This window comes from Peromyscus maniculatus, chromosome X (assembly GCF_049852395.1).
Source record: "Peromyscus maniculatus bairdii isolate BWxNUB_F1_BW_parent chromosome X, HU_Pman_BW_mat_3.1, whole genome shotgun sequence".
In the NCBI taxonomy this organism is placed as follows: domain Eukaryota; kingdom Metazoa; phylum Chordata; class Mammalia; order Rodentia; family Cricetidae; genus Peromyscus; species Peromyscus maniculatus.
The window spans coordinates 23,519,695-23,530,979 of record NC_134875.1 but is presented as its reverse complement, the minus strand read 5'-3'; the positions used below and the strand labels follow the sequence as shown (position 1 = coordinate 23,530,979).

Here is an 11,285-nt window from a genome sequence, read left to right as displayed (position 1 = left end):
CCTTCCAGCATTCACCCCAATACCTGGCTTCAAGTTTGATTTTATTAATAAGATTCAGGCTACATCTGGCACCCAACGTGGGGCATGAACCCACAACCCTGAGATTAAGAGTCTCATGCTCTACAGACTGAGCTAGCCTGGCAGCTGAGAAAGAATTGGCCTTGGTAAAAAAGAAAGTACATGAAGGACACATGGATCATATCAATCCAAAGCTGGCTTGCATTTTGGTTATTTTACCCTCTAGGCATTCTCCTACAGGAATTTTAATGCAGAGGGAAGATATTATATTGGAATGGATATTTTACCAAATAAACAGAATAAAAAATTAAAAACTTGTGGTCGGATCCCAGCAGCAGCTGCGGCGGTGGCTCAGTTCTTCTGTAGTTCTCCATGTCTCCCTTTCGCTTCTGGAAATATGGCCTCTGGTGTGGCTGTCTCTGATGGTGTCATCAAGGTGTTCAATGACATGAAAGTGTGCAAGTCTTCAATGCCAGAAGAAGTGAAGAAACGTAAGAAGGCAGTGCTCTTCTGCCTGAGTGAGGACAAGAAGAACATCATCCTGGAGGAGGGCAAGGAGATTCTGGTAGGAGATGTGGGACAAACTGTGGACAACCCCTACACCATTTTTGTCAAGATGCTGCCAGACAAGGACTGCCGCTATGCTCTCTATGATGCAACCTACGAGACCAAGGAGAGCAAGAAGGAGGACCTGGTGTTCATCTTCTGGGCCCCTGAGAGTGCACCCCTTAAGAGCAAAAATGATCTATGCCAGCTCCAAGGATGCCATCAAGAAGAAGCTGACAGGAATCAAGCATGAATTGCAAGCCAACTGCTACGAGGAAGTCAAGGACCGCTACACCCTGGCAGAAAAACTAGGTGGCAGCGCTGTGATCTCTCTGGAGGGCAAGCCTTTGTGAGCCACCTCCAGCCCCCTTCCTGGAGCATCTAGTAGCCCCAGACCTGCTCATGGGTGTTGCAGGCTTCCTCTTCCCTGCCAGACAGGAGGGGCTGGGGGGATCCCAGCAGGGGGAGGGTAATCCCTTCACCCCAGTTGCCAAATGCCCCCCCCCCGACCGTCCTCCTCCCTCCACCCTGACGCTTCTGGCCTTCCCAAACTGCTTTTATCTTCTGATTCCTCTTGAGTTAAAGCAGACCAAGTCCCTTCCCAGGCACCCAGTTTGGGAATAGCCTGCTTTTTTTTTTAAGACACCCCTACTCCTCATCCCCCTCATCACCCCCCCCCATCCCATGCTGCCAACTTCTAACCACAATAGTGACTCTGTGCTTGTCTGTTTAGTTCTGTGTGTAAATGAAATGTGGAAATGACCCTCCCTGCACCAGCTGGTTGCCTCCCCTTCCCCTTGTTCTTGGCCACTCATGGAAGCAGGACCAGTAAGGGACCTTCAATAAAATAAAATAAAATAAAATAAAAAGGCTAAAAAAAATTAAAAACTTATGTGGAAAAAATCTCTGACTTGATTTGGAAAGGAAAATTGAGACTTCGTCAATTAGCAGGAATAGACCCAGCAGAAATTGTCGTACCTTTAACTAAGGAGGACATTGAAAAATTATGGGCAGAAAGTGAACCTTGGCAAAGAGCTTGCAGTAATTTTTTGGGAAAAATTAACAGCACATATCCCAAAAGCAATAGAATTGATCTTATAAAGAGAGCTGATTGGATTTTGCCTCGAACTGTACAGGTAAAAACCATATCTGGAGTTCGTACATTTTATACAGATGCAAACAAACAAGGAAAGGCAGGTTACAAATCAGAAAATTTAAGTAAAGTGGTTCAAAGTCCTTATAATTCAGTTCAAAAATCAGAATTGTATGCTATTCTGTTGGTATTAATGGATTTTTCAGGACCTCTCAACAATAGTTCCTGACTCTCAGTATGCTGAAAGAGTGGTATTACATATTGAGACTGCAGAATTTATCCCTGATGAGTCAGAATTAACTTCACTATTTATTCAGCTACAAGATACAATCAGGAAAAGGAGTCATCCTTTATAAATAACTCACATCAGATCCCATACGGTTCTGCCAGGCTCTCTAGCACAAGGTAATGATGAGATTGATAAATTATTGATAGAAAATGTAGGAAATGTGCAGGAGGCCTCAGAATTTCATTTAAAAATCATGTCAATAGTAAAGGTTTAAAAAAGGATTTTTCTGTAATCTGGCAACAAGCCAGGGAAATTGTAAGGAAATGTCCTATTTGTTCCTTTTACAATCAGACGCCATCACCAGCAGGATGTAACCCAAAGGGTACTCAGAGGAATGAAATCTGGCAGATGGATGTGTTTCACTTTGCAGAATTTGGAAAATTGAAATATGTGCACCATACCATTGATGCTTATTCAGGATTTCAATGGGCAACTGCTTTGAGTTCTGAAAAAGCTGATTCTGTAGTCACTCACTTGCTAGAAGTTATGGCTATCATGGATATACCTGCATAAATTAAAACTGACAATGCTCTATCATATGTCTCTGTTAAAATGAAACAGTTTTTTGCTTATTACAATATAAAGTATATTACAGGTATACCACATAATCCTACAGGCCAAGCAGTTATAGAAAGATCAAACAGAACTCTAAAGGATATGCTAAATAAACAGAAAGGGGTAACAAAACTCCCCAGAAATAGACTGCATAATGCTCTATTAACTTTGAATTTTCTCAATGCTAATGAGAAAGGAACAACAGGTGCAGAGAGACATTGGATAATAGAAAAACCTACAGAATTAAATCAGCCTATATACTTTAAGGATGTGCCGACCTCAGAATGGAAACCAGGATATGTGTTACTTGGAAATGAGATTTTGCTTTTGTTTCTACAAGAGAAGAAAAGCTGTGGATACCATTAAAACTGATAAAGGTTTGATTTGAACAAGGACTTGACAATTAACCCAAAAATTTTCTTTTCAGGGTCCCCTAAAGATATCTTCACCCCCAGAAAGCAGGAAGTAATTTTAAGAAAACGACGCCCACATTCCCAAGAGGTGGGATGGGAGGTTTTTGGTTGTTTAATGAGTTATGGATATTGTCATTGTTTATGATGCTTGGTTACAAGTTGTTAATTGTTAATGGTCAAGAAAAAAAGCTGAACAAGGAGATTAGATTCAGAGTTTTTGTTTAAAAAAAGAAAAAGAAAAAAGAGAATATAGATATGAGGTAGATCATTGAATCTACTCTGAGAAAAAAGATAAAGAAATAATAGGACAAATGGGTAGATCATTGAATCTACTCTAAAAAGAAAAAGGGGAAGATATAAAAATGACAAAAGGTAGATTATTGAATCTATTATGAAAAGAAAAAAGATAGACTATGGATATGATAAAAAGGCCAATTATTGAATCTACTTTTAAAAAGGAACTACTTGTTTTACATAGCATAAGTAATGAAAATTTTTTTTGTCTGAGTTTATCCAATGTTAATGGACTGGACATTTTTAATATATATAATGGAGTTTTTGTCTAAATCTGTCAAATGTTAATGGACTAAACATCATTAATGTAATTCTTGACTGTATATATTGTATATACTTATTGGATATAGTTTTTCTTGTATTAGTTATAACCTTTTTAAATTTTAGACAAAAAAGGGTAAATGTGGTGATATTATGTTCCCCAAAATATTGTGCACCCTATAATAAACTTTTTCGGGGTCAGAGAACAGAACAGTCACTAGATATAGAGGCCAGAAAATAGTGGCACACAGGCCTTTAATCCTATCACTTTGGAGACAGAAATCCATCCGGATCTCTGTGAGTTTAAAGCCACATTGGAAATAGCCAGGCATGGTGACTCACACCTTTAATCCCAGGAAGTGAGCTTTTAATCCCAGGAAGTAATGGCAGAAAGCAGAAAGGTACAAAAGGCATGAAAACCAGGAACTAACCTGGTTAAGCTTTTAGGCTTTTAACAGCAGTTCATCTGAGATTCACTCTGGATGAGGACTCAGAGACTTTCAGTCTGAGGAAACAGGATCAGCTGAGAAACTAGCGAGGTGAGGTGGCTGTGGCTTGTTCTGCTTCTCTGATCTTCCAGCATTCACCCCAATACCTGGCTTCAGGTTTGATTTTATTAATAAGACTCTTTAAGATTCGGGATACATGAGGTCCTGACATAGACACATCATTGGCAGAAGTAAAGCTGGCTTGAGGGCATTCCAGGTGTGCTGATCCTTATAGCTAAGAATAGAAGTTGTAAAATCAGATTCATTTGACTTTGATTGCTACTACTAATTAGTTATTTGACCTTCTGCAACTCTACTGCCCTGGGAAAAAGAAACACAATGAACTCCACAAACTCCCATACAGTATGATCTATGTATGGAGCTTAGCATAGTACCTAGAATAAATTGTTTGATAAATATTAGTTCATAATATTATTATCAATAGAACCATTGCTATTATTGATGGCAGTAGTTTGGCCAAAAACAGGCTGACTCATGCTACATATCTTTAGGGTCACCAGTAAAGTTGGCCTTGGAGTTTCATAGACCATAAGAGATAGAGAACATTTATAATTTTAAATGCTTTTCTTTACTACATAGCCTTAACCTTCAGTTTCCAAGAAGTGGGTTTAATTTAGCTAGGCCTAATATCTCCTGCCAAGTACAGGTTGACCAGCATCCAGAGTGTTTCAGGACTGCTATGGGTGATGTCCTGCTACTGTGATTCTATGTAGCTGGCAGACGGACATAACAGCAGGCTCTGACCTGGGCCCCTTGTATGTTCCTGCTGTTAGTGTTGATCCTGCAAAAGTCCCAAGATAGGGTAACACATGGAAGGATTTCAGTGATGGGAAAAATGTGAGAGAAATAGGGCTAGAACCTGACATTGGGAATGGTCTCAGGCTGCTATGGAAGCCTGACCAAATTAGTCTAGGAGGAAATTCAAACTTGGCAGAGGATCTCTGAACATAACATGGAAATGAGGTCTGTGAGGTCCATTCTGTGCTTCACAGTTAGAGATCTGCTATGTATACTACCATGGTAACACAGATATTGACACAGATGTGTAAAAGACAAAAACAGTGACAGTTAGAAATAACATTTGTCCTAGTTGCTTTTCAGTTGCTGTGATAAAATACTGTGGCCACAAGCAACTTAAGGAAGGAAGTTTGTTTTCACTTATGCTTCCAGAGGACTAGGAGATAATGGCAGAGGAGGCAGGTCCACAGGAGGCTGGAGCAGGAAGCTGAGAGAACAAAGTGGGGCTACACATCCTCACAATCTTCCCCTTCCTCCAGGAAGGCAGCACCTCCTAGAGGCTCTCTAACTCCTCCAAACACCAACTGGGGACTAAGCATTGAAATACATGAGCCTACCAGGGATGTTCTCATTGAAACCACTGCCATATTATACAATTTTCAGTGTTCTGTTCTGCCAGATGCTTGTTTGGTTTCCTTTTATTTTATTGTGTGGTACTGGGGATTAAACCCAGGATCTCACATGTAGTAGGCAAGTGCTCTACCACTGAACTATATTCCCAGCCCTCTTCATACATTTCGTTTTGAGACAGGGCCTCAGAAATTTGCAGAGGCTGGCCTTGAACTCACTCTGTAGTGCAGGCTGGCCTTGGACCTGTCATTCTCCCATCTTAGACTCCTACATGGCTAGGATCGCAGTCATGAGCCACTTTACTGAGGCTGCAGCTGGGTTTGGATAGCATCCTTTTTCAAAGCTGGCTAGATGCAGTATCTCCAAGGCTCTAGCACAAACTCACCAGTATCCTGGGGCACTTCCCCCTATTCCTTCTCATCAAGATCTGTGGTTATACAATCAGAAGATTTTGACAGCTATGAAAATTAGGTTATATTACAACTTAATGGCATGAAAAAGTGTTCAAGCTGTGTTTTTAATTGAAGAAAACCACATTTTAAGCCCTGTATTTATAGTATAATTTCCATTTTGTAAAAAAATTATATATGCATAAGGAAAATTTAGAAAGATAAATGCAGAAATATTAACAATGGATATTTAATGTTTTAAACTTGCTATGCTTTTCTATTTTTCAAATGTATTACTTTTGAGATATTATTCCCAATACTTTGGAGGTATTTTCCATTTCAAAATTCTGAGCCAAAGACTGAAGCATGATTATCGCTGGCTTGGTCTCTCTGAGAAAGAATGAAATGGTGAAGTGGCTTCTCAAGACTGGTTACCATTTGAGACTTAGGACTTGCAAGTGGAGCACTTGCCTCACATCTGCATGGCCCTGGGTTACTTCCCAGCACTGCTCTCCCCAAATAAATAAGACCACACTCACTACTTCAATCACCTTATTGGTGGCCCTTTTCCTCCCTCTGCTGGAGTTAAACCCAGGGCTTAGTGTACTATAGGCAAGCCTTATCCTGTAGAACTAGACTCCCAGTCTAAGCTTCTAGTCTCTTGCCTGGCTTCTGACCATTGAGAATTAAATTACTGCCTCCCTACCAAGGTCGCCATAACTCTCTGGTGTCTGGATCCCTTACCTGACTTAACTATGAGTGTCCCTTAGATTGTTCCCTTTTGGATTCAGTAGTAGCAATAAGGTTATTAATATATTTCATCTACTTCCCCTGTTTCCCAAAGACAGTAATAATAACTACGATTTTTTTGTTTTGTTTTGTTTTTTGAGACAGGTTTTACCTGTGTAGCCCTGGCTGTCTCAGAACTCACTCTGTAGACCAGGCTAGCCTCAATCTCAGAGATCCACCTGCCTCTGCCTCCCAGGTGCTGGGATTAAAGGCATGCACCACCACCACCTGCTCAGTAGCTAAGATTTAATTGAGTGCTTACTACATGCTAGACCCTGTCCTGTGTGCCTGAAATGTATTGACTCATTTAATTCTCTCAATAACTCTATAGGATTGAAAACATAGTTGCCCATATACATAAGAGATGAGGAAACTATTGCAACAGAGACATAAATGACGTATATCGTGTTCACACACAGCCGATGAGTGGCAACACCAGGATGCTTGCCTACCTTTGTTTGGAATATTGATTTCTTGTTGTTTCTTGGTCCTAAATCCAAATGGTTATCTCTGTCAACCACCACTGGCCTATATTCAACTATAAAATATCTATATGTGTTCCTTCTCTAATCAAGGGGCCACAGAAGTATTCACCTATGACTTTGGTCAAGTTGTTTCAATTTTCTGAGCCTTAATATACCAATTTGAAAAGAACACCGGTATTCCTTGGCAGAGTTCTTAACAATCGAATGTAATATGTTACAGGAGCCACCTAATAGCAAATCCCTGCATATGGAAAGCAGTAGTCGAAAAGGAAATGGAAATGCTCACCTGCACTTAATGTAAAAGATGGACTTAGGATCTGAGCACATTGAAACATTCCTTTGCAGAAATGAAGAAAGAACAATATTGTGTTCAGAGGGGCAGCTTCCATGACTTAGACATTTGAAGTTGTAGACAGTGAAGGAATTACATGACTGTGAACTCCAGGGTACTTCTGAAGAGCAAAGGAGATTCCAAACAAAGAGGAGACTAGGAACATGACTCTGGACAAACACTAGAAGAAGTAATATACATACAGGATTGTAAAGAGTAAACAGAGGTAAGCAAGGAGTCATGTTAGGGTCTTACCAATGGAGCAAACGGTGTGCACAAACACCCACAGACAACAATGCCATCCTCTTTCTACTCCTTGTCCCTAGTCTTTAAATACTTGCTGAATGCTAAATGCTTCTTATATGTTATTTCAAATCTCTGTAAGGTAAATGTCACTATGGTCATCACACAGATAAGGAAACTGAGAAGAAGGCTCAGTGGAGCCATACAAATGCCACTGATGACCATGCATTCCTACCTCAAGACACAAATGTATGGTACTACATGCAAACCCTCCCTGCAGATGTGAAAAGCTACACAGAGTTTGGAGAACTGAAGACTATCCAATGCCTCTGGTGGGCATCTGGGATGGTGAAGAGAAAATGAATAAGCAAGATGCAAGTCACACAAGCCTTTGAATGCCGTGCAGTTCTCCTAAAGGAATTGGGAACAATGGAAGTATTTGTGATGATGGAAAGGCATTAATTGGTTCTGTACTGTTGACTATCTATTTGACAGCAGCATATGTATTGAATTAGGTCAAAATTGGATGTGAGATGAGGCTGGAGAGATGGATCAGCGGATACGAGTACTTACTGCTCTTCCAAAGTACATGGGTTCGATTCCCAGCACTTGCATGGCAGCTCAAAAGCACCTGTCACTCCAGTTCCACAGGATCTGACACTGGCCTCTGAGGGAACAAGTACACACATGCAAGAAGGTACACATAAAAAACATTTAAAAATAAATCAAGTACCAAAGAAAATTCATGTGGGAGGTCAGTTCAAAGTCATCAAAGCCATTTGATGATAAACCTGAGGAAAATGATCACAACCCATTCAAGAATCTGCTTTGATGAATGAGTCAGCTAGAGAAATTGCATTGTTTGAATTATTTCTTTCTGGAAACTTCACAATGGCACTGCTGTCTTTCTTCTTTCTTCTACTTATTCATCCCCTTTCTCAGGATAATTGTAGACTCCTAAAACAGAGAGTAGGCTTGTAGGGCTTGGACCTTGCTCATTCCTCTAGCCTCAATTTCTCTTCCCCATCCCAGATGCCCATCAGCAGCTCTGGATAGCCTTCAGTTCTCCGAACTCATTGTGGCTTTTTCCATCATCAGGGAGGGCTTGCATATAGCACAATGCATTTATACTTTGAAGTTATTGTGCATGGTCATCACTGCTATGGAGCTAATTAACTTTTTAGTCACTGTTAAATTCTTATCTGTGAAATGTACATGGTGACATTGGAAGGGGAAGGTTCAGCGATGGATAGGTATCACTCACTTTTGGAAACAATGCTGTAGCAATAAGGGGAAAGTCTGCATTTGTTTTAGAGCAAAGAGAGAAAGAGGAGTGGTGTCATAAGGAACAACATTACTAGTTACATCAATGAGGCCATGTGTCCTGTCTAGCCAGGGAACAGGGAATAATACCTCTCTACTTCATGTAAAGTACTAAGATTCTTGCCTTTAGTAACAGAGATAAGAGCTTTCATAGGGAGCTGTCTGTTCTTGTTAGTTACCCATCAGCATTTCGATTCTACACTCTAATACTAATATCTAATACTTGAAATGCACAAGCTACAGTGTGAAGGGTAGAAAACTCACTAAGCAGAGCATCAGTATCAACTGGGATACTAACTTGCTAGGTGATTTTAAGCAGAGCTCTTACTTCTTTTCTCTGGGCTTTGATGTTTTGCCCACTGGTGACACACCAAAGCATTAATATTAATGGCCCCATTGCCAGAATACTTGGGTTCAAATACCACACCAATGTTTACTATGTAAACCTGGGGAAATTACTTAATCTCCCTGGGTCCTGAGTTTCTCAGGATGACATTTACGGAGTATGTATGAAGATTAAATGATTTCAGATATGTAAATGCCTTAGTGAGTATTGTGTAAAATTTGCTAAGATTGTTAGTATCCAGCCAAGGGAACCTGGATCAAATGTTCCCAGGCATTCCCTGCTTGCTAATACAAGCTTCATCCTGCTCATGGCAGAATCCTCATGATAGCCATTGATGCTGCCTCTTAACTACAGTCTTTGGCTCTATGACTTTCACTCAGTCCATTGATACCCTGCCTATCTCCTCAATTCTTGTGCAAAATCTTCTCCATGTACCCCACCATCTTAAAATATACTTATAGCCTGAGTTATTTTTCTAGATTCTCTAACATCTCTCTACTTTTGTAATAAATACAGATCACTAAGGAAAGTTGACCACAACCAGTTATCCACATCCACATTTTTCAGCATTCTGTAACCTTTCCTAAATGTGTAAACTTTTATACTCTTTCTCTGACTCCCAAGAATTTTGTAAATCACAACGTCCTGGAGAAAACAATCACAGTCTTCAACTGGAGTGGACTGTGACTAATCAACCTGTGTGACCATTAGAAGGTGGATCTGTTTTTTAATACCTTTTTCCTTGGCTCCTGAAAGATTTGAAACAGTTACCCATACAGATAAAATGGGTAATCTGGTGCTCTGGTGAATGCCTGCATTGGAAGCTACCTTAGTTAATTGCGATAAGTGGATAATCTGAGCCCAGGAATTTTAGTTTAGCCTCAGTAAGATAGGATGGCTGTGTGATTGTATAGGAAGGAAGTTGAAAACATGATGCTAAATAGAAAGGAACAATAATGCATCTCTTTCCTCCTCATCCTCCTTCTTCTCCTCTCTCTCTCTCTCTCTCTCTCTCTCTCTCTCTCTCTCTCTCTCTCTCCAGGTAACACAGGCCACCAAACTCTCAACTTTCATAAAATTAATACAGAATGCTATCTGTTGATGCTGAGCATCTGAATGATGTCATGGAACTTTCATGTTTTCATGGAACATCCCCAAATGTACAGAGATTCATCTCTAGATTCAATGAAGAGACAAGAACCTATGACCCCTTTTCAAATAGTGCAAAGAGATGAAAATGTTAAGACGGTTCACTCACAAGATGACAAGATTTTTTTTCTGAAACTCCCCAGTCAGTTGTGGGAACAGGTAAGGACAGCACACACTGACACAATCTAATTTCTGCTGGGAAAAGATGACGAACTTAATGGATTTGAGGGTCTGTACAACATAATGTGTATTAACTTTAGAAAGGCTTTTGATTCTGCTTTTGGCCATGACCTACTCATTAACTAGCTTGAAAAATGTGTTTCAGACCCAACACAATTGGTGCTAGAGGATGATATTGACAAGGTAGTTTTTGATAGTTCAATAAGAACCAGAGGCAGAGATGCACACTGAGTCCTGTGACCTAAGGCTGACACCAGTTAATATTTTCATCAATGCTTCAGTGGGTGAAAGATAAAACATGCCTGTTAATTACGGGAAAATAAAGGAATGGAGCTTTTAACGTGGAGATTGCACTATAGATGGCAACTATTTTATCCTTCAACCCCCAAAGCAAAAGGAAATGGATTTAGAGATGTATAGGAAAGAAAACTAACTTTAGTATGTACCACCCCCTAGAGACAGACAAAATGTGATCAAGGGGAGTTAAGGACAGAGAGCAAATGAGTGATGCAGGGGAGAGGAGTCTCTGGCAAGGAGTTCTTTAGAGATGAACAGATCAGGGGAGCTATTAGAGAAGGCTTCAATACCATTTACAAATACCACTGCAGGTCAGAATCTGATGGTGATGTGTGAGTAGCAATCTCTGGGCTTGTAAAACATTACACTGGGCTACAAATGGCCAAATATGCCTTAGGAATATGTTT

At 40.2% G+C, this 11,285-nt stretch overlaps 1 pseudogene; it reads left to right on the top strand.

The window, feature by feature from the left end:
* The first annotated feature begins 396 nt into the window (after positions 1 to 396).
* On the top strand, positions 397 to 994 carry LOC102926988 (cofilin-1 pseudogene; annotated as a pseudogene).
* The last annotated feature ends 10,291 nt before the right edge of the window (positions 995 to 11,285 follow it).